Raw genomic sequence first — 24,533 nt, forward strand, 5'->3', positions numbered from 1 at the left:
TTTGTCTCTGAGAGCCGCTCTGTTTTAAAGCAGATTGCCGGAGCAGACGATACACAGTGTTAGGACAAGCATTCAGTGGCATTGTTGTCAACATGCAAGTGATCACAAATCTGGGCGCGGCCACTGTGATGCCAAAACGGCCCATTTCAGAAACGGACGTTTTTTCGACCCAAATGACGGAGATTATGACATCCGGGACGTGTGCAAATTGGATGCATGTTGTGATTGAAAACAGCTGTTTTTTCGGGAAGTGAAATGTTCCAAACTCATATCTAGCGATCCAATAAAAATCGAAGGATGCTCTAACTTCCAAACGATGTAAACCGATGTAACCACTTCTTGACAACATTTTTGATCACTGGGCGCTCCCGAAATGTTTCAGGCGGACCATTTTTTTCGAAAAAATTAAATCTTTTCCGTGCCCAATTTTTTCAGTTCTGTGTGAATGGGCATCGTCTATTTAGTGTGTAAATGCAGCGGCAAGTGTTTATGTGCATGCAAGCATACTGTGCAGCAACTGAAATATCAACATCGAGGTGCAATTGACACAGTTTTTGGTAATAACATCCAAACTATCGGTGCGTTAATGTCTTAAGTTATACCATCGTGTTCACCGTGCGATTGTGCGTCGAATGACATATAGTAAAACATTAGTGCGTTGCTGGAAACATATAGCATTCTTGATGGCCTCAAATTTCCATGGTTTTGTTTCTAAGAGCCGCTCCGTTCGAAAGTAGAGTGCCGGTGCAGACGACACACAGAGGTGGAACAAGCATTCAGTGGCAATGTTGTCAACATGCATGTGATCAGAAATCCGGCCGCGGACACTTTGATGCAAAAAACGGCCCATTTCTGAAGCCGATGTTTTTCCGACCCATATGAGGGCGAACATGAAACCGAACACGTGTACAAATTGGATGCATGTTCATATTGAAAACAGGCGATTTTCGGGAACGAATATGTTCCAAACCAGTATCTAGCGAACCAATGAAATTCGAACGGTGCTTTAACTTGCCAACGATATAAACCGATGATTCTACTTGTTGACAACATTTTTGATCTCCGGGTGCTGGCGGAACATTTTTGAGCAGCCATTTTCTCGAAAAAATTGAAAAGTTTCTAAATGCGACTTTTTTGTTTCTGAATGCAAGGGCATGGCCCATTTAGTCTGTAAGTGTAGCGGAAAGTGTTTCTGTGTAAACAAACAGTTTCTGCAGCAATTGCAAAATCCAAGTCGGGCCCCGTTTGAGAGAGTTTTTTGGAAATGACTTCCAAAATATACGTGCATCAATGTTTTAAGTGACACCATCGTGTCCGCCGTGCGATTGCGCGTCGAATAACATATAGTAAAACATTAGTGCGTTGGTGGAAACGTCTGGCATTCATGATGGCCGTAAATATCCATGGTATTGGTTCTGAGAGCCGCTCCGTTTGAAAGCAGATTGCCGGTGCGGACGATACACTTTGGTGGCACAAGCATTCAGTGGCATTGTTGTCAACATGCAAGTAATCACAAGTCTGGACGCGACCACTTTGATGGGAAAAACGACCCATTTCTGAACCGGACGTATTTTCGACCCATATGAGGGACAATATGAAATCCGGCACGTGAACAAACTGGATGCATGTTGTGGTTGAAAACAACCGTTTTTTCGGGAAGTGAAGTATTCCAAACTCAAATCTAACGAACCAATAAAAATTGAAGGGTGTTTTAACTTGCAAACGATTTAAACCGATGTTGCCACTTGTTGACAACATTTTGATCACCGGGTGCTGACCGAAAACTTTCGGGGGGGTGGCAATTTTGTTGAAAGTATTGAAAATTTTCCAAACGCGATTTAGTCATTTCTGGATGAAAGGGCATGGTCCATTTAGTGTGTAGGTGCGGCGGCAAGTGTTTCTGTGCATGCAATTGCAAACTCAACATCGAGCGCCGTATGTGAGATTTTTGGGGAAATAACTTCCGAACTATACGTGTGTTTATGTTTTATGTTAAACCATCGTGTTCGCCGTGCGATTGCGCGTCGAATGACATATAGTAAAAGATAAGTGCGTTGCAAGAAGCATATAGCATTCTTAATGGCCGCATATTTCCTTGGTTTTCTTTCTGAGAGTCGCTCCGTTTGAAAGGCGATTTTTGGTGCAGACAATGCACAGTGTTGGAACAAGCATTCACTGGCATTGTTGTCAACATACAAGTGATAACAAATCTTGCTGCGGCCACTTCGATGCGAAAAAAGGCCCATTGCAGAAACGGAAGTTTTTTCGACCCATATGAGGGCCAACATGAAATTCAGCACGCGAACAATTTGGATGCATGGTGAGATTGAAAACAGCCGTTTGTCGGAACGTAAAAAGTTCTAAACTCATATATCAGAACCCAATCAAAATCGAAGGGTGCTTTAACTTGCAAACGATGTAAACCGATGCAACCACTTGTTGACAACACTTTTCATCCCTGGGTGCTTGCCGAATTTTTTTTTTGGTGTGGCCATTTTTCGCAACTCATTGAAAATTATCCAAACGCGATTTTTTCAGTTCTGAATGATTGGGCATGGTCCGTTCAGTGTGTAAGTGCAGCGGGAAGTGTTTCTGTGCAAGCAAACAGTTTGTGCAGCAATTGCAAAATGAACAACGTACGCCGTGTGAGAGTTTTTTAAAAATAACTTCCACACTATCCGTGCGTTAATGTTTTAAGTTATACCATCGTGTTCGCCGTGCGATTGCGCGTGGAATGGCATATAGTAAAACCTTAGTGTGGTGCTGAAAACATATAGCATTCTTGATGGCCGAAAATTTCCATGGTTTTGTTTCTGAGAGCCGCTTCGTTTGGAAGCAGATTGCCGGTGCACACGATACACAGTGGTGGAACAAGCATTCAGTGGCATTGTTGTCAACATGCAAGTGATCATTAATCTGGGTGTGGCCACTTTGATGCCAAAAACCATCGATTTCAGAACCGCACGTTTTTTCGACCGATTTGAGGCCAATCTGGATTCCAGGAAACGTACATATTGGATGCATGTTCAGATTGAAAACAGCCGTTTTTCGGGTAGTAAAGTATTCCAAACTCATATCTAACGAACCAATCAAAATCGAAGGGTGTTTTAAATTGCAAACAATGTAAACCGATGTTACCACTTGGTGACAACATTTTTGATCACCGGGTGGTGACCAAAAATTTGGGGGAACGTTTTGTTGAAATTTTTTTTTTTGACACGCGATTTTTCAGATCTCAATGAAAGGGCATGGCCCATTTAGCGTGTGAGTGCAGAGGCAAGTTTTTCTGTGCATGCAACTGCAAATGCAACATCAAGCGCCGTTTGAGAGTTTTTTGGAAATAACTTCCCAACATTCCGTGCGTTAATGTTTTAAGTTATGCCATCGTGTTCGCCGTGCAGTTACGCGTCGAATGACGTGTAGTAAAAGCTTAGTGCGTTACTGGAAGCACATATAGCATTCTTGATGGCGCAATTTTCCATGGTTTTGTTTCTGAGAGCCGCTCCGTTTGAAAGAGATTGCCGGTGCAGACGATATACAGTGGTAGAACAAGCATTCAGGGCCAATGTTGTCAACATCCAAGTAATCACAAATCTGGACCCCGCGAATTTGATGGAAAAAAACGTCCCATTTCACAAAGGGACGTTTTTCGACCCATACTAGGGGCAAGATGAAATCCAAGACCCGTACAAATTGGATGCAGGTTCAGATTGAAAACAGACGTTTTTCGGGTAATAAAATGTTCCAAGCTCATTTCTAGCAAACTAATAAACATCGAAATGTGCTTTAACTTGCAAACGATGTAAACCGATGCTAACACTTGTTGACAACATTTTTGATCACCGTGTGCTGGCCGAGCATTTTTGAGGGGTCATTTTCCCGTAAAAATTGAAAACTTTCCAATCGCGATATTTTTATTCGTCAATGCAAGGGCATGGTTCATTTAGTGTGTAAGTGCAGCGGCAAGCGTTGCATTGCATGAAAACAGTTTGTGCAGCATTTGCGAAATCAACATCTAGCGCCGTTTGGGAGAGTTTTTTTTTTTAAAAATAACTTCCAAACGATACGTGCGTTAATGTTTTAAGTTATACCATCGTGTTCACCGCGCGATTACGCGTCGTATGACATAAAGTAAAACATTAGTGCGTGTCTGGAAACATATAGCATTTTTGATGGCTGCAAATTTCCATGGTTTATTTCTATGAGCAGCTCCGATTGAAAGCATACTGCTGGTACACACGATTGACAGTGGTGGAACAAGCATTCACTGGAATTGTTGTCAACATGCAAGTGATCACAGATCTCGCCGCGGCTACTTCGATGCAAAAAAAGGCCCATTTGAGAAACGGACGTTTTTGGACCCATATGAGGGCCTATATGATATCCAGCACGCGTAGAAATTGGATGCATGCATAGCATGCATGCATGCATTGATGCATGCATGCATTGGATTGAAAACAGCTGTTTTTCGGGTAGTAAAATGTTCGAAAATCATGTCTAGCGAAACAATGAAAATCGAAGGGTGCTTTAACCTGCAAACGATGTAAAACGATATTACTGCTTGTTGACAACATTTTTGAGCCGCGGGTGCTGGCCCAAAATATAAAAGGGGGGGGGGCAATTTTGTCAAAAATATTGAAATTTTCGCAAACGCGATTTTTCAGTTCTGACTGAAAGGGCCTTGTTCATTTAGTGCATACGTGCAGCGGCAAGTGTTTCTGTGGACGGAAACTGTTTGTGCAGGAATTGCAAAATCAACATTGAACGCCGTTTGAGAGTGTTTTGTGGAAGTAACTTCCAAACAATACGTGCGTTAATGTTTTGAGTTATACCGTCGTGTTCGCCATGCGATTGCGCGTCGAATGACATGTAGTAAAACATAAGTGCGTCGCTGGAAACATATATCATCCTTGATGTCAATATTTTTACATCAATATTTTGATGTCAATATCAATATTTTCGACAAATTTGCCCCCACCTGAAAATTTTCGCTCACCACCCGGTGATCAAAAATGTTATCAACAAGTAGTAACATCGGTTTATATCAGTGGCAAGGTAAAGCACCCATGGTTTTTATTGGTTCGTTAGATATATTTTTGGAACATTTTACTAAACGAAAAACGGCTGTTTTCAATCTCAACATGGATCCAATTTGTGCACGTGCCGGATTTTATATTGGCCCTCATATGTGTCAAAAAACGTCTGTTCCTGAAATGGGGCGCATAACGTGCATCCAATTTGTACACGTGCTGGATTTCATGTTGGCCCTCATGTGGGTCGAAAAAAACGTCCGTTTCTTAAATGGGTCGTTTTTCTCATGAAAGTGACCGCGGCCAGATTTGTGGTCTCTTCCATGTTGACAACTATGCCACTGAATGATTGTTCCACCACTGTGTATCGTTTGCCCCGGCAATCTGCTTTCAAACGGAGAGGCTCTCAGACACAAAACCATGGAAATTTGCGGCCATCAAGAATGCTATATGTTTCAAGCAACTCACTAATCTTTTACTATATGTCAATCGACGCCCAATCGCACGGCGAACACGATGGTATAACTTAAAACATTAACGCACGCATTGTTTGGATTTTTTCCAAAAAACACTCTCAAGCGTCGCTCGATATTTATTTTTGCACTTGCTGCACAAACTGTTTGCATGCTCAGAAAGACTCGCTGCTGCATTTACAGACTAAATGGCCCATGCTCGTCCATCCAGAGTTTTAAAAAAATCGCATTTGGAACATTTTCAATATTTTCGAGAAAATGGCCGCTCAAAAGTTTTCGGCCAGCACCCGGTGATCAAAAATGCTGTCTTCCCGCTGCACTTGCACACTAAAAGGACCATGCCCTTTCATTCAGAAATGAAAAAATCGAGTTTGGAAACTTGTCAATATTTTTGACAACATTGCCCGCCCCCGAAATCTTCGACCAGCACCCAGTGATCAAAAATGTTGTGAACAAGTAGTAATATCGGTTTACATCGTTGGCAAGTTAAAGCACCCTTCGAATTTCATTGCTTCGCTAGATATGGGATTGGAACATTTTCCTACCCGAAAACCCCTTTGTTCAATCTGAACATCCAAACAATTTAAACGCGTGCTAGATTTCATAATGGCTCTCATATGGGTCGGAAAACGTCCGATTCAGAAATGGGCCGTTTTTTGGTATCAAAGTTGCCGCGGCCAGATTTGTGATCACTTCCATGTTGACAACATTGCCACTGAATGCTTGTTCCACCACTGTGTGGATACCATGTTCCACCACTGCATTGTTGTCAACATGCAAGTGATCACAAATCTCTCCGCAGCTACTTCGATGCGAAAAAAGGCCCATCTTACAAACGGACGTTTTTGGACCCATATGAGAGCCAATATGATATCCAGCACGCGTACAAATTGGATGCATGTTGAGATTGAAAACAGCCGTTTTTCGGGTAGTAAATTGTTCCAAACACATGTCAGGCGAACCAAGGAGAATCGAAGGGCGCTGTAATTTCCAACGATGTAAACCGATGTCACCACTTGTTGACAACATTTTTGATCACCGGGTGTTCGCCGAAATTTTGTTGGGGTGGCTATTTGGCGAAAAATTTGAAATTTTTCCAATGTCATTTTTTCATTTCTGAATGAAAGGGCATGGTCCATTTAGTGTGGAAGTGCAGCGGCAAGTGTTTCTGTGCATGCAAACAGTTTGTGCAGTTTGTGCAACAGTTTGTGTTGTCAACATGCAGGTGTTCACAAATCTGTCCGCGGCACTTTGATGCGAAAAAACGGCCCATTTCAGAAACGGACGTTTTTTCGACCTACATCAGCGCGAATATGAAATCCAGCATGCGTACAAATGGGATGCATGTACAGATTGAAAACAGCTGCTTTTCGGGTAGTAAAATTATCCAAACTCATTTCCAGCGAACCAATGAAAACCGAAGCGTGCTTTAACTTGCAATCGATGTTCCCGATGTCACCACTTGTTGACAACATTTGGATCACCGGGAAATGGCTGAAAATTTTTAGACACCATTTTCTCGAATAAAACTGAAAATTTTCCAATCACGATTTTTTTATTTCTGATTGCAAGGGCATTGTCTATTTAGTCTTCAAATGCAGTAGCAAATTTTTTTGTGCATGCAAAGAGTTTGTGCAGCAGTTGCAAAATCAACATCGTGCGCCGTTTGAGAGAATTTTTTGGACATAACTTCCAAACTATACGTGCGTTAATGTTTTAAGTTATACCATCTTGTTCGCCGTGCGATTGTGCGTCGAATGAGATATAGTAAAATATAAGTGCGTTGCTGGAAACATATAGCATTCTTGATGGCTGCAATCTTCCACGGTTTTGTTTCTGAGAGCCGCTCCGTTTGAAAGGAGATTGCCGGGGCAAACGATACACGGTGGTGGAACGAGCATTCAGTGGCATTGTTGTCAATATGTAAGTAATCAAAAGTCTGGACGCGGCCACTTTGATGCAAAAAACGGCCCATTTCAGAAATGGCCGTTTTTTCGACACATATGAGAGCCAATATGAAATGCAGGACCCGTACAAATTGGATGTAGGTTCAGATTGAAAGCAGACGTTTTTCGAATGGGAAAAAGTTCCAAACTTATTTTTAGCAAACTAATAAAAATCGAAATTTGCGTTGGCTTGCAAACGATGTAAACCGATGGTACAACTTGTAGACAAAGTTTTTGATCACCGGGTGCGGGCCGAAAAGGTAGGGGGGAGCAATTTTGTATAAAATATAAACATAAATATATGGAAGTAAAAATATGGAAAATTTTCCAATGGCGATTTTGTTATTTCTGAATGAAAGAGCTTGGTCCATTTAGTGTGTAAGTGCAGCGGCAAGTGTTTCTGCGCATGCAATTGCAAAATCATCATCGAGTGCCGTTTGAGAGTTTTTTGGAATTGATTCCCCACTATAGGTGCCTTAAGTTTTCAAGTTTATACCATCGTGTTCGCCGTGCGATTGCGCGTCGAATAACATATAGTAAAACATTAGTGCGTTGCTGGAAACATATGGCATTTTTGATGGCTGCCAATTTCCTTGGTTTTCTTTCCTAGAGCCGCTCTGTTTTAAAGGTGATTGCCGGTGCAGACGATACACAGTCTGAAACAAGCAATCAGTGTCATTGTTCTCAACATGCAAGTGATCACAAATCTGGCCGCGGCCACTTCGATGCGAAAAACGACCCCAATTCAGATATGGACGTTGTCATGCCCACATGAGGGCCAATATGATATCCAGCAAGTGTACAAATTGGATTCATGTTTATATTGAGAACAGCCATTTTTGGGAAGTAAAATGTTTCCATACTCATATCTAACGAACCATTAAAAATGGAAGGGTGCTTGAACTTGCAAACGATGTATACCGATGTAGCCACGTGTTGGCAAATTTGTGATCAATGGGTGCTCGCCGAAATGTTTTTGGGGGCCATTTTTTCGAAAAAATTAGAGCTTTTCCATGCGCGATTTTGTCAGTTCTGAATGAAAGGGCATGGTCCATTTAGTGTGGAAGTGCAGCGGCAAGTGTTTCTGTGCATGCAAACAGTTTGTGCAGCAAGTGCAAAATCAACATCGAGGGCCGTTTGAGAAAGTTTTTAGAAAATGACAGAAAATTTTTTTAGAAAAAAAAATTTTTTTTTTAGAAATAAAAATTTTAGAAAAATTAGAAAATTTTTCTAATGTCATTTTTTCATTTCTGAATGAAAGGGCATGGTCCATTAAGTGTGTAAGTGCAGCGGGCAAGTGTTTCTGTGCATGCAAACAGTTTCTGAAGCAGTTGGAAAATCTGCATCGGGCTGTGTTGAGAGTGCTCTTTCTGATAACATAAAAACTATACATGCGTTAATTGTTTAAGTCACACCATCGTGTTGGCCGTGCAATTACACGTCGAATGAGCAATAATAACACATAATGGATGGCGGGAAACATACAGCATTCTTGATGCGCGCAAATTCCGTAGTCTTATTTCTGAGACAAAAAATTGAAAACTTTTGAAAGGCGATTTTTTTCAATACGGATGAAAAGGGCATGGTCCAAATAGTGGGTAAATGGAGCAGTAATTTTTTCTTTGTATGTGAACGGTTTCTTGAGCATTGGAAAATCTACTTTCAGCGCTGTTTGAGAGTGTTCCACCAAGTACTTAAAACTATACATGGCTTAACTTTTTAAGTTACACCATCTTGTTCGTCGTGCGCCTACACGTCGACTCAGTCTGATGAAACATTATTGCAGGCCTGGAAACATACAGTATTCTTCATGGGCGCAAATTCCATTGTTTTGTGTATGAGAGTAAAAGTTCAAAATTTCCATACACAGTTTTTTCAGTTCCGAGTGAAAGAGCATGGTCAATTTAGTGTGTAAATGCAGGAAGAAGTGGTTCTGTGCATGCAAAGAGGTTCTGCTGCAATTGCAGAAATTGCGTTGAGCACTGTTTGAGAGTGATCTTTCGAATATCTTAAAAACTAGGCAAGCGATGATTTTTTATTCACACTATTGTGTTTGCCATGCGATTACGCGTCGAATGAGCTATACTAAGACATAATGGATGGCGGGAAAAATACAGCATTCCTGAAAAAATTTCCAAACGCGATTTTTTCAGCTCTCAATGAAAGGGCATGGTCCATTTAGTGTGTAAGTGCAGCGACAAGTGTTTCTGAGCATGCAAACAGTTTGTGCAGCTATTGCAAAATCAACATCGAGTGGCGCTTGACAGTGTTTTTTGGAAAAAAATTGCAAACTATACGTGAGTTAATGTTTTGAGCTATACCATCGTGTTCGCGGTGCCATTGCGCGTGGAATGACATATAGTAAAAATTAGTGCATTGCTTGAAACATATAGCATTCTTGATGGCTGCAAATTTTCATGGTTTTGTTTCTGAGAGCAGCTCCGTTTGAAAGCAGATTGCCAGTGCAGACGATACACAGTGTTAGGACAAGCATTCAGTGGCATTGTTGTCAACATGCAAGTGATCACAAATCTGGGCGCGGCCACTGTGATGCCAAAACGGCCCATTTCAGAAACGGACGTTTTTTCGACCCAAATGACGGAGATTATGACATCCGGGACGTGTGCAAATTGGATGCATGTTGTGATTGAAAACAGCTGTTTTTCGGGAAGTGAAATGTTCCAAACTCATATCTAGCGATCCAATAAAAATCGAAGGATGCTCTAACTTCCAAACGATGTAAACCGATGTAACCACTTCTTGACAACATTTTTGATCACTGGGCGCTCCCGAAATGTTTCAGGCGGACCATTTTTTTCGAAAAAATTAAATCTTTTCCGTGCCCAATTTTTTCAGTTCTGTGTGAATGGGCATCGTCTATTTAGTGTGTAAATGCAGCGGCAAGTGTTTATGTGCATGCAAGCATACTGTGCAGCAACTGAAATATCAACATCGAGGTGCAATTGACACAGTTTTTGGTAATAACATCCAAACTATCGGTGCGTTAATGTCTTAAGTTATACCATCGTGTTCACCGTGCGATTGTGCGTCGAATGACATATAGTAAAACATTAGTGCGTTGCTGGAAACATATAGCATTCTTGATGGCCTCAAATTTCCATGGTTTTGTTTCCTAGAGCCTATCCGTTCGAAAGTAGAGTGCCGGTGCAGACGACACACAGAGGTGGAACAAGCATTCAGTGGCAATGTTGTCAACATGCAGGTGATCACAAATATGGCCGCGGCCACTTTGATGCAAAACCGGCCCATTTCTGAAACGGGCGTTTTTCCGACCAATATGAGGGCCAACATCACATCTGGCACGCGTACAAATTGGATGGATGCTCAGATTGATAACAGTCGTTTTTCGGGTAGTAAAATGTTCCAAACTCATGTCTAGCGAACGAATGAAATTCCAAGGCTGCTTTAACTTGCCAACGATGTAAACCAATGCTACTAGTTGTTGACAACATTTTTTATCACTGGGTGCTGGCGGAAATTTTTTTGGGGCGGCAATTTTCTCGAAAAAATATTGACAACTTTCCACGCTCGATTTCTTCATTTCTGAATAAAAGGGCATGGTCTATTTAGTGTGTAAGTTTAGCGGTAAGTGTTTTGTGGATGCGAACAGTTTGTGCAGCAATTGCAAATCAACATCGAGCGCCGTTTGAGAGAGTTTTTTGTGAATAACTTCCAAACTATGCGTGCGTTAATGCTTAAGTTACACCCTCGTGTTCCTCGTGCGATTGCGCGTCGAAAAACATATCGTAACACATTACTGCGTTACTAGAAACATATAGCATTCTTGATGGCCGTAAATATCCATGGTTTCATTCCTGAGAGCCGCTCCGTTTTAATGCAGATTGCCGGTGCGGACGGTACACAGTGGTGGCACAAGCATTCAGTGGCATTGTTGCCATCATGGAAGTGATGACAAATCTGGCCGCAGCCACTTTGATGGAAAAACGGCCGATTTTAGAAAACGTAGATTTTTGGAGCCATATGAAGGCCAATATGAAATCCAGCACGCGTACAAATTGGATGCATGTTCAGACTAAAAACAGACGCTTTTCGGGTAGAAAAATGCTCCAAACTTATTTCTGGCAAACTAATAAAAATAGAAGTGTGCTTTAACTTGCAAACGTTGTAATCCGATGTTACCACTTGTTGACAATATTTTTGTTTACCGGGTGCTTGCCGAAGATTTTTTGGGGGCCATTGCGTCGAAAATATGAAAAATTTTCCAAACGCGATTTTTTCATTTCTTAATGAAAGGGCATGGTCCATTGAGGGTGTAAGTGCAGCGGCAAATGTTTCTGTGGCTGCAAACAGTTTGTGCAGCAATTGTAAAATCAACAACGAACGCTTTTGAGAGAGGTTTTTGGAAATAACTTCCAAACTATGCGTGCGTTAATGTTTTAAGTTATACCATCGTGTTTGCAGTGCGATTGCACGTCGAATGAGATATAGTAAAACATTAGGTGCGTTTCTGGAACATATAGCATTTTTGATGGGGGCAAATTTCCGGCATTGTTGTGAACATGCAAGTGATCAATATATCTGGCCGCGGCACCTTGGATGCGAAAAAGAGCCCATTTCAGAAAAGGACGTTTTTTTCGACCCATATGAGGGCCAACATGAAATCCAGCACGAGGAGAAATTGGATGCATGTTTATATTGAAAACAGCCGTTTTTGAGGTAGTAAAATGTTTCAGACTCATATCTAACAAATCAAGGAAAATCGAAGGGTGTTTTAATTTGCAAATGATGTAAACCGATGTTACAACTTGTTGACAACATTTTTTCATCATTGGGTGCTCGGCGAAATTCCTTTTGGGGGGCCATGTCTCGAAAAAATTGAATATTTTCCAAACGCGATATTTTCATTGCTAAATGAAAGGGCATGGTCCATTTAGTGTGTAAGTGCAGCGGCGAGTGTTTCTGAGTATGCAAACAGTTTATGCAACGTTTGCAAAATCAACATCGAGCGCCGTTTGAGAGAATGCTTTGGAAATAACTTCGAAACTATACGTGCGTTTCTGTTTTAAGTTACACCATCGTGTCGCCGTGCGATTGCGCGTGGAATGACATATAGTAAAAAATTAGTGCTTTGCTGGAAACATATAGCGTTCTTGTTGGTCGCAAATTTCTATGGTTTGTTTCTGAGAGCCGCTCCGTTTGAAAGCAGAATGCCGCTGCAGACGACACACAGTGGTGGAACAATCAATCAGTGGCATTATTGTCAACATGCAAGTGGTCACAAATCTGGGCGTGGCCACTTTGATGCGAAAGTCGGCCCATTTCTTAAACAGACGTTTTTTTTGACATTGATGAGGGCAAATAAGAAATCCAGCACCTGTACAGCTTGGATGCATGTTCAGATTGAAAACAGCCGTTTTTCGGGTAGTAAAATGTTCCAAACTCATATCAAACGAACCAATAAAGATGGAACGGTGCTATAGCTTGCACACGATGTAAACCGATGTTACTACTTGTTGACAACATTTTAGATCATCGGGTGCTGGCCGAAAATTGGGGGGGGGGGCAATGATATCAAAAATATTGAATTCCTTCCAAACGAGATTTTGTTCAGCTCAGAATGAAAGGGCATGGTCCATTTAGTGTGTAAATGCAGCGGCAAGGGTTTCTGTGCATGCAATAGTTCGTGCGGCAATTACAAATTCAACATTGATTGCTCTTAGAGAGTGTTTTTTGGAACTAACTTCCAACTATACGTGCGTTACTGTTTTAAACTTATACCACAGTGTTCGCCGTGCCATTGCACCTCGAATGACATATAGTGAAACATTAGTGCGTTGCTGGAAACATTCTTGATGGCCGGAAATTTCCAGGGTTTTTTTCCTTTGTGCCGCTCCGTTTGAAAGCAGATTGCCGGCGCAAACGATACGCAGTGGTGGAACAAGCATACAGTGGCATTGTTGTCAACATACAAGTAATCACAATCTCGCCGCGGCTACTTCGATGCGAAAAAAAGGCCTATTTCAGAAACAGCGTTTTTTCGACCCATATGAGGGCCAATATGAAATCCAGCACGCGTACAAATTGCATACATGTATCGATTAAAAACACACGTTGTTCGGGTAGGGCAATGTTCCAAACGTATTTCTAGCAAACTAATAAAATAGAAGTGTTCTTTAACTTGCAATCCTTATAAACCGATGTTACTACTTGTTGACAACATTTTTAATCCACGGGTGCTGGCCGAAACTTTTGGGAAAGGGAAATTTTTCGAAAGTATTGAATATTATCCCAATGCGATTTTTTCAGTTCTGATTGAAAGGGCATGGTCCATTTAGTGTTTACGTGCAGTGGCCAGTGTTTCTGTGCATGCGAACAGGTTGTGCAGCAATTGGAAAATCAACATCAAGGTCCGCTTGAGAGAGTTTGTGGAAATAACTTCCAAACTATACGTGCGTGAATGTGCTACGTTATATTATCGTGTTCGCCGGTGCGTTTCGACGTCGAATGACATATAGAAAATTGTTACTGCGTTGCTGGAAACATTTGGCATTCTGGATGGCGGCACATTTGCATGTTTTTTTTTCTTCTCAGAGCCGTTCCGTTTAAAAGCAGCTTGCCGGTGCCGACGATACACAGTGGTGGAACAAGCATTCAGTGGCATTGTTGTCAACATGCAAGTGATCACAAATCCGGCCGTGGCCACTTTGATGCGAAAAACGGCCCATTTCAGAAACGGATGTTTTTTCACCCATGTGAGTGCCAATATGAAATCCAGCACATGTATAAACTGGATGCATTTTCAGATTGAAAATAGCCGTTTTACGGGTAGTAAAAGGTTTTAAGCTTATATCTAACGAACCAATGAAAATCGAAGGGTGCTTTACCTTGCAAACGATGTAAACTAATGTTGCCACTTGCTGACAACGTTTTTGATCACTGGGTGCTCGTCCAAGTTTTTTGGGGGCGCCATTTTTTCGAAAAAAATTGATACCTTTCAATACGCCATTTTTTCAGTTCTGCTTGAAACGGCATGGTCCATTTAGTGTGTAAGTACACAGGCAAGTGTTTCTGTGAGTGCAAATAGTTTGTGCAGCAATTGCAAAATGAACATTGCACGCCGTTTGGGAGCGTTGTGTGGAAGTAACTTCCAAACTATATGTGCGTTAATGTTTTAAGTTATACCGTCGTTTTTGCCGTGCGATTGCTCGTTGAATGACAAATAGTAAAACGTTAGTGCGTTGCTGGGAAACCTATAGCATTCTTGATGGCCGGAAATTTCCATGGTTGTGTTTCTGAGAGCCGTTCCGTTTGAAAGCAGATTGCCGGTGTAGACGATGCACAGTGGTGGAACAAGCATTCGTGGCATTGTTGTCAACATGGAAGTGATCACAAATCTGGCCGCGGCCCATTCGATGCAAAAACGGCGGATTTCAGAAAAGGTAGACTTTCAACCGATATGAGAGCCAATATGAAATCCAGCACCTGGGCAAATTGGATGTATGTTGAGATTGAAAACAGCCGTATTTCGGGTAGTAAAATGTTCCGAACTCATATCTAGCGAACCAATGAAAGTCGATGGGCTCTTTTACTTGTAAACGATGTAAACCGAGTTTATTACCTTTTGAGAACATGTTTGATCACTGGGTGCTAGCGGAAAACTTGAGGGGGGTTATTTTGTCAAAAATATTGAACTTTTGCAAACGCAATTTTTTAAAGATCTGAATGAAAGGGCGTGGTCCATTTAGTGTGTAAGAGCAGCGGCAAGTGTTTCTGTGCATGGAAACGGTTTGTGCAGCAATTCCAAATGAACACCGAACGCCGTTTGAGTTTTTTGTCCAAATAAATTCCAAACTATACGTGCGTTTATATTTTAAGTTATACCATCTTGTTTGCCGTGCAATTGCACGTGGAATGACATATGTTGAGACCTTAGTGCGTTTCTGGAAGAACATACAACATTCTTGATGGCGCAAATTTGCATGGTTTTGAATCTCAGAGCCGCTCCGTTCGAAAGCAAATTGCCGCTGCAAACGATACACAGTGGTGGAACAAGCATTCAGTGCCATTGTTGTCAACATGCAAGTTATCACAAATCTGGCCGCGGCCACTTTGATGCGAATAACGGCCCGTCTCTGAAACGGACGTTTTTTCCGACCTAAATGAGGGCCAATATGAAATCTAGCACGCGTACAAATTGGATGCATGTTGAGATTGAAAACAGCCGTTTTTCGGGTAGTAATGTTCCAATCTCATACCTAGTGAACGAATGAAAAGCGAAGGGTGCTTTATCTTGCAAGCGATGTAAGCCGATGCTACTTCTTCTTGCCAACATTTTTGATCACCGGGTGCCGGCCGAAATTTTTTTGGGTGGTCAATTTTGTCGAAAGGTTTTGAAGATCTTCCAAACGCGGTTTTTTTCTTTCTGAATAAATGGGCATGGTCGATTTATTGTTTAAATGCAGCGGCAAGTGTTTCTGTGCATGCAATTGCAAAATCAACAGCGAGCGCCGCATGTGAGATTTTTTGGGAAATAACTTCCCAACTATACGTGTGTCAATGTATTATGTTTTACCATCGTGTTCGCCGTGCGATTGCGCATCGAATAACATTTAGTAAAAGATTAGTGCGTTGCTGGAAACATACAGCATTCTTAATGGCCGCATATTTCCATGTTTTTTTCTGACAGTCGTTCCGTTTGAATGGCGATTTTTGGTGCAGACAATACACAGTGTTGGAACTAGCATTCAGTGGCATTGTTGTCAACATACAAGTGATAATAAATCTGGCCGCGGACACTTTGATGCGAAAAAAGGCTTATTTCAGAAACGGACGTTTTTCGACCCATATGAGGGCCAACATGAATTCCAGCACGCGAACAATTTGGATGCATGTTGAGATTGAAAACAGCCGTTTTTCGGGTAGTAAAATGTTCCACACTCATAGATCAGGAACGAATGAAAATCGAAGGGTGCTTTAACTTCCAAACGATGTAAACCGATGCAACCACTTGTTGACAACACTTTTCATCACTGGGTGCTTGCCGAATTTTTTTTGGTGTGGCCATTTTTCGCAAAAAATTGAAAATTTTCCAAACGCGATTTTTTCAGTACTGAATGATTGGGCATGGTCCATTCAGTGTGTAAGTGCAGCGGGAGGTGTCTCTGTACAAGCAAACAGCTGTGCAGCAATTGCAAAAAAAACATCGAGCGCCGTGTGAGAGTTTTTAAAAAAATAACTTCCACACCATCCATGCGTTAATGTTTTAAGTTATACCATCGTGTTCGCCTTGCGATGTCGCGTATAATGACGTGTAGTCAAACATTGGTGTGGTGCTGGAAACATATAGCATTCTTCATGGCCGCAAATTTCCATGGTTTTGTTTCTGAGAGCCTCTTCGTTTGGAAGCAGATTTCCCGTGCACACGATACACAGTGGTGGAAGAAGCATTAAGTGGCATTGTTGTCAACATGCAAGTGATCAATAAGCTGGGTGTGGCCACTTTGATGCGAAAAACAACCCATTTCAGAACCGGACGTTTTTTCGACCGATATGAGGGCCAATCTGAAATCCAGCGCACGTGCAAAATGGATGCATGTTCTAATTGAAAACAGCCGTTTTTCGGGTAGTAATGTTTTCCAAACTCATATCTAGCGAACCAATCAAAATCAAAGGGTGTTTTGATTTGGAAACGATGTAAACCAATGTTACCACTTGGTGACAAAATTTTTGATCACCGGGTGGTGACCAAAAATTTGGGGCGACCATTTCGTTGAAGAAATGAATTTTTTTCGACACGCGATTTTCCAGATCTCAATGAAAGGACATGGTCCATTTAGTGTGTAAGTGTTGCGGCAATTTCTTCTGTGCATGCAATTGAAAATCCAACATCGAGCGCCGTCTGGGAGTTTTTTGGAAATAACTTCCCAACTTTACGTGCGTTAATGTTTTAAGTTACGCCATCGTGTTCGCCGTGCAGTTACGCGTCGAATGACGTGTAGTAAAACCTTAGTGCGTTGCTGGAAGCACATACAGCATTCTTGATGGCGCAATTTTCCATGGTTTTGTTTCTGAGAGCCACTCCGTTTGAAAAGAGATTGCCGGTGCAGACGGTACACAGTGGTTGAACAAGCATTCAGTGCCATTGTTGTCAACATGCAAGTGATCACAAATCTGGACCCGGCCAGTTTGATGCAAAAAACGGCCCAGTTCAGAAACGGACGTTTTTTTCGACCCATATTAGGGGCAAGATGAAATTGAGGACCCGTACAAATTGGATGCAGGTTCAGGTTGAAAACAGACGTTTTTCGGGTAATAAAATGTTCCAAACTTATTTCTAGCAAACTAATAAACATCGAAATGTGCTTTAGCTGCCAAACGATGTAAGCCGATGCTAGCACTTATTGACAACATTTTCGTTCACCGCGTGCTGGCCGAAAATTTTTGAGGGGTCATTTTCCCGTAAAAATAGAAAATTTTCCAATTGCGTTACTTGTATTCGACAATGCAAGGGCATGGTCTATTTAGTGTGTAAGTGCAGCGGCAAGTTTTTCATTGCATGAAAACAGTTTGTGGAGCAATTACGAAATCAACATCTAGCGCCGTTTGAGAGTTTTTTTAAAAAATGACTTCCAAACTATACGTGCGTTAATGTTTTAAGTTATACCATCGTGTTCATGGTGCGATTACGCGTCGTATGACATATAGTAAAACAGTAGTGCGTGTCTGGAAACATATAGGATTCTTGATGGCCGCAAATATCCATGGTTTTTTGCTATGAGCAGCTCCGTTTGGAAGCAGATTCCCGGTACACACGGTTCACAGTGGTAGAACAAGCATTCAGTGGCATTGTTCTCAACGTGCAAGTGATCACAGATCTCGCCGCGGCTACTTCGATGCGAAAAAAGGCCCATTTGGTAAACGGACGTTTTTGGACCCATATGAAGGCCTATATGATATCCAGCACGCGTAGAAATTGGATGCATGTTGAAATTGAAAACAGCTGTTTTTCGGGTATTAAAATGTTCGAAACTCATGTCTAGCGAACCAATGAAAATCGAATGGTGCTTTAACCTGCAAACGATGTAAAACGATACTACTACTTGTTGACAACATTTTTGATCGGCCGGTGCTGGCCCAAAATATAAGGAGGGGGGGGGGGGGGGGGGCGCAATTTGTGGAAAACATTGAAAATTCGGGAAACGCAATTTTTCAGTTCTGAAAGAAAGGCCATTATTCACTTTGCGCATGCGTGTAGCGGAAGTGTTTCTGTTGACGGAAATTGTGCAGGAATTGCAAAATCAACATTGAACGCCGTTTGAGGGTGTTTTGTGGAAGTAACTTCCAAACGATGCGTGCGTTAATGTTTTAAGCTACAACCGTCGTGTTTGCCGTGCGATTGCGCGTCGAATGACATGTAGTAAAACACTAGTGCGTCGCTGGAAACATATATCATCCTTGATGGCCGCAAATTTCCATGGTTTTGTTTCTGAGAGCCGCTCCGTTTCAAAGCACGTTGCCAGTGTACACGATACACAGTGGTGGATCAAGCATTAAGTGGCATTGTTGTCAGCATCGATGTGATCACAAATCTGGGCGTGGGCACTTTGATGCGAAAAACGGCCCATTTCAGAAAACGGACGTTTTTTTCGACGCATATGAGGGACAATATGAAATCCGGGACGTGTACAGATTGGATGCATGTTGTGATTGAAAACAGCCGTTTTTCGGGAAGTGAAATGTTCCAAACTGATATCTAACGAACCAATAAAAATCGAAGGGTGCTCTACCTTGCAAACGATGTAAACCGATGTTACCACTTGTTGACAAAAATTTTGATCACTGGGTGCTCGCAGAAATGTTTAAGGCGGGCCACACTTTCCAAAAAAATTAAATCTTTTCCATATCCGACTTTTCAGTTCTGAATGAAAGGGCATCGTCCATTTAGTGTGTAAATGCAACGGCAATTGGTCATGTGCATGCAAACAAATTGTGCAGGAACTGCAATATCAACATCGAGGGGCGTTTGAGACAGTTCTTGGAAATAACATCCAAACTATAGCGGCATGAATGTCTTAAGTTATACCATCGTGTTCACCGTGCGATTGTGCGTGGAATGACATATAGTAAAACATTAGTGCGTTGCTAGAAACATATAGCATTCTTGATGGCCTCAAATTTCCATGGTTTTGTTTCTAAGAGCCGCTCCGTTTGAAAGCAGAGTGCCGGTGCAGACGACACACCGAGGTGGAAAAAGCATTCAGTGGCAATGTTGTCAACATGCATGTGATCACAAGTCTGGCCGCGGACACTTTGATGCAAAAAACGGCCCATAACTGAAAACGATTTTTTTCCGACCCATATGAGGGCGAATATGAAACCCAACACGTGTACAAATTGGTTGCATGTTGAGATTGAAAAGAGGCGTTTTTTCGGGAAGGAATATGTTCCAAACCAGTATCTGGCAAACCAATGAAATTCGAACGGTCCTTCAACTTGCCAACGATGTAAACCGATGATTCTACATCTTGACAACATTTGTGATCTCCGGGAGCTGGCGGAAAATTTTTGAGGGGCCATTTTCTCGAAAAAATAAAGCATTCTCCAAATGCGACTTTTTTGTTTCTTAATGCAATGGCATGGCCCATTTAGTCTGTAAGTGTCGCGGCAAGTCATTCTGTGTAAGCAAGCAGTTTGTGCAGCAATTGCAAAATCAAAGTCGGGGCGCCGTTTGAGAGAGTTTTTTCGAAATGACTTCCAAAATATACGTGCGTCAATGTTTAAATGATATCATCGTGTTCGCCGTGCGATTGCGCGTCCAATAACATATAGTAAAATATTAGTGCGTTGGTGGAAACATATAGCATTCTTGATGGCCGTAAATATTCATGGTTTTGTTCCTGCGAGCCTCTCGGTTTGAAAGCAGATTGCCGGTGCGGGACGATACACAGTGGTGGCACAAGCATTCAGTGGCATTGTTGTCAACATGCAAGTAATCACAAATCTGGACGCGGCCACTTTGATGCGAAAAACGGCCCATTTCAGAAACGGATGTTTTTTCGAACCATATGAAGGGCAATATCAACTCCAGCACGTATACAAATTGAATGCATGTTGAGATTGAAAACAGGCCGATTTTCGGGTAGTAAAATGTTCCAAACTCAATCTGACGAACCAATGAAAATCGAAGGGTGCTTTAACTTCCCAACGATATTAACCAATGTTACTACTTGGTGACAACCCTTTTGGTCACCGGGTGCTGGCCGAAAAATTTCGGGCGGGGGGGCAATTTTGTCGAAGATATTTAAAATTTTCGAAACGCAATTTTTTTTATTTCTGAATGAAAAGCCACTGTCCAGTTAGTGTGTAAGTGCAGCGGCAAGTGTTTTCTGTGCATGCAATTGCAAAATCAACATCGAGCGCCGTATGTGAGTTTTTTTTGGAAGTAACTTCCCAATTATACGTGTGTAATTTTGTGAGTTATGCTTTCGTGTTCGCCGTGCGATTGCGAGTCGAATGACATATAGTAGAAGATTAGTGCGTTGCGTGAAACATATAGCATTCTTGATGGCCGCATGTTTCCATGGTTTGTTTCTAAGAGTCGCTCCGTTTGAAAGGCGATTGCCGGTGCAGACGATACACAGTGTTGGAACAAGAATTCAGTGTCATTGTTGTCAACATGCAGGTGATCACAAATCTGTCCGCGGCCACTTTGATTCGATAACGGCCCATTTCAGAAACGGACGTTTTTTCGACCCACATGAGGGCCAATATGAATCCGCCACGCATACAAACTGGACGCTTGTTCAGATTGAAACAGCCGTGTTTCGAGAAGTAAAAATATTCCAAACTTATGTCTAAGAAACCAATGAAAATGGAAACGTGCTTTAACCTGCAACAATGTAAACCGATGCTACCACTTGTTGACAACATTTTTGATCACCGGGAACTCGCCGAAATTTTTTACGGGACATTTGTCGAAAAAATTGTAAAAATTCCAGACGCGATTTTTCATTCTGATGAAAGGGCATGGTCCAAGTAATGTGTAAGTGCAGCGGCAAGTGTTTTGTGCATGCAAACAGTTTGTGCAACAATTGCAAATCAACATCGAACTCGGTTTAAGAAAGTTTTTGGAAAATAACATCAAAACTATACTTGCGTTGATGTTTTAAGACATACCATCGTTTTCGTCGTGCGATTGCGCGTAGAATAACATAGAGCAAAACATTAGTGCGTTGCTGGAAACATATAGCATTCTTGATATCCGTAAATATCAATGGTTTGTTCCTGAGAGCCGCTCCGTTTGAAAGCATATTGCCGGCGCCGACGACACACAGTGGTGGCACAAGCATTCGGTGGCATTGTTGCCAACATGGAAGTGATGACAAATCTGGTCGCAGCCACATTCATGCATAAAACGGCCCATTTTAGAAAAGATAGATTTTTCAACCCATATGAGGGCCAACATGAAATCCAGCACGCCTGCAAATTTGATGCATGTGTAGATTGAAAACAGCTGTTTTTTCGGGAAGTAAAAATTCCACTCATATCTAGCGAACCAATGAAAATTGAAGGGTGCTTTACCCTGCAAGCGATGTAAACCGATGTTACCACTTGTTGACAAGATTTTTGACCGCCGGGAGCTGGCCGAAAATTTTTTGGGAGACATTTTGTCGAAAAAATTGAAATAATTCCAAACGCGATTTTTTCACTTCTGAATGAAAGGCCATGGTCCATCTGGTGCGTAAGCGCAACGGGAAGTGTTTCTGTGCATGCAAACGGTTTGTGCAGGAACTGAAAAACCAACATCGAACGCCGTTTGAGAGTTTTGTGCAAATAAATTCCAAACTATACAAGTGTTAATGTTTTAAGTTATACCATCGTGTTCGTGGTGCGATTGCGCGTGGAATGACATATAGTAAAACATTAGTGCGTTTCTGGAAACATGTAGCATTCTTGATGGCCACAAACTTGCATGGTTTTGTTCTGAGAGCCTCGCCGTTTGAAAGCAGATTGCCGTGGCAAGCGATACACAGCGGTGGAACAAGCATTCAGTGGCATTGTTGTCAACATGCAAGTAATCAGATATGTGGACGCGGCCACTTTGATGCGAAAAACGGCCCATTTCAGAAACGGACGTTTTTTCGACACATATGAGAGCCAAAATGAAGTCCTGCACGCGTACAAATTGGATGCGTGTTCAGATTGAAAGCTATCATTTTTCGAGTACTAAAATCTTCCAAACCCATATCTAGCAAACGAATGAAAATCGTAGGGTCCTTTAACTTGCAAACGTTGCAAATCGATGTTGCCACTTGTTGACAACATTTCTGATCACCGGGTGCTAGCCGAAAATGTTTGGAGAGGACACTCAGTCGGAAAAATTGAAAATTTTCGAAACGCGATTTTTTCCTTTCTGAATGAAAGGCCATGCTTCATTTAGGGTGGAAATTCTGCGGCAAGTTTTTCTATGCATGCAAACAGTTTGTGCAGCAATTGCAAAATCAACAGCAAGCGCCGTTTGAGTGTTTTTTTTAGAAATAACTTCCAAACTATGGGTGCGTTAATGTTTTAAGTTACACCGTCGTTTTCGCCGTGCGATTGCGAGTCGAATGACATATAGTAAAACTTTAATGCGTCGCTGGAAACCTGTAGCATTCTTGATGGCCGCAAAGTTGCATGGTTTTGTTTCTCACAGCCAATCCGTATGAAAGCAGCTTACCAGTGCAGACGATACTCAGTGGTGGTACAGGCACTCAGTGGCAATGTTGTCAACATGCAAGTGATCACAAATCTCGCCGTGGCCACTTTGATGCCAAAACGGACCTTTTCAGAAACGGACGTTTTTTCGAACCACATGACTACCAATATGAAATCCAGCACGCGCACAAAATGGATGCATGTTCAGATTGAAAACTGCCGTTTTTCGGGTAGTAAAATGTTCCGAACTCATATCTAGCGAACCAATGAAAGTCGAATGGTGCTTTACTTGCAAACGAAGTCATCCGATGTTACTACATGTTGACAACATTTTTGATCACCGGGTATTGGCAGAACTCTTTTTGGGGGGCCATTTTGTCCATAAAATAGAAAATTTCCATACGCAATTTGTTTCATTTCTGAATCAAAGTAATGGTCCATTTAGTGTGCAAATGCAGCGGCAAGTGTTTCTTTGCATGCAAACAGTTTGTGGAGCATTTGCAAAATCAACATCGAGCGCCGTTTGAGAGTGTTTTTTTGGGGAAAAAAATTCCAAACTATGCGTGCGTTTATGTTTTAAAGTATAACATCGTGTTCGCCATGCGATTACGCGTCGAATGACATGTAGTGCCATGTATAGTTTAGAAGTCATTTCGAAAAAATTATCCCAAGGCGCACTATGTTGATTTTGGAATTGCTGCACAAACTGTTTGCATGCACAGAAACACTTGCCGCTGCACTTACACACTAAATGGACCATGCCCTTTTGTTCAGAAATGAAAAAAATTGTGATTGGAAGAGTTTTAAGTGTTTCGACAAAGTTGCCCCGCCCCAAAATTTTTGGCCACAACCCGGTGATCAAAAATGTTGTCAACAAGTGGTGACAACGGTTTACATCGTTTGCAAGTTAAAGCACCCTTCGATTTTCATTCGTTCGCAAGATATGAGAATGGAACATTTTACTACCCGAAAAACGGCTGTTTTCAATCTATACATGCCTTCAATTTGCACGCGTGCTGGATTTCATCTTGGCCCTCATATGGGTCGAAAAAACGTCCGTTTCTGAACTGGGCCGTTTTTTCGCATCAAAGTGGCCGCGGCCAGATTTGTGATCACTTGCATATTGACAACAATGCCACTGAATGTTTGTTTTAACACTGTGGATCGTCTGCACCAGCAATCGCTGTTCAAACGGAGCGACTCTCAGAAACAAAACCATGGAAAGTTGCGGCCATCAAGAATGCTATGTGTTTCCAGGAACGCACTAATCTTTTACTATATGTCATTCGACGCGCAATCGCACGGCGAACACGAAGATATAACGCAAAACATTAACACACGTGAAGTTGGGAAGTTATTTCCAAAAACTCACATACGGCGCTCGATGTTGATTTTGCAATTGCATG

This window comes from Pollicipes pollicipes, unplaced genomic scaffold (genome assembly GCF_011947565.3).
Source record: "Pollicipes pollicipes isolate AB1234 unplaced genomic scaffold, Ppol_2.1 Scaffold_2555;HRSCAF=2994_pilon_pilon_pilon, whole genome shotgun sequence".
Classification (NCBI taxonomy): domain Eukaryota; kingdom Metazoa; phylum Arthropoda; class Thecostraca; order Pollicipedomorpha; family Pollicipedidae; genus Pollicipes; species Pollicipes pollicipes.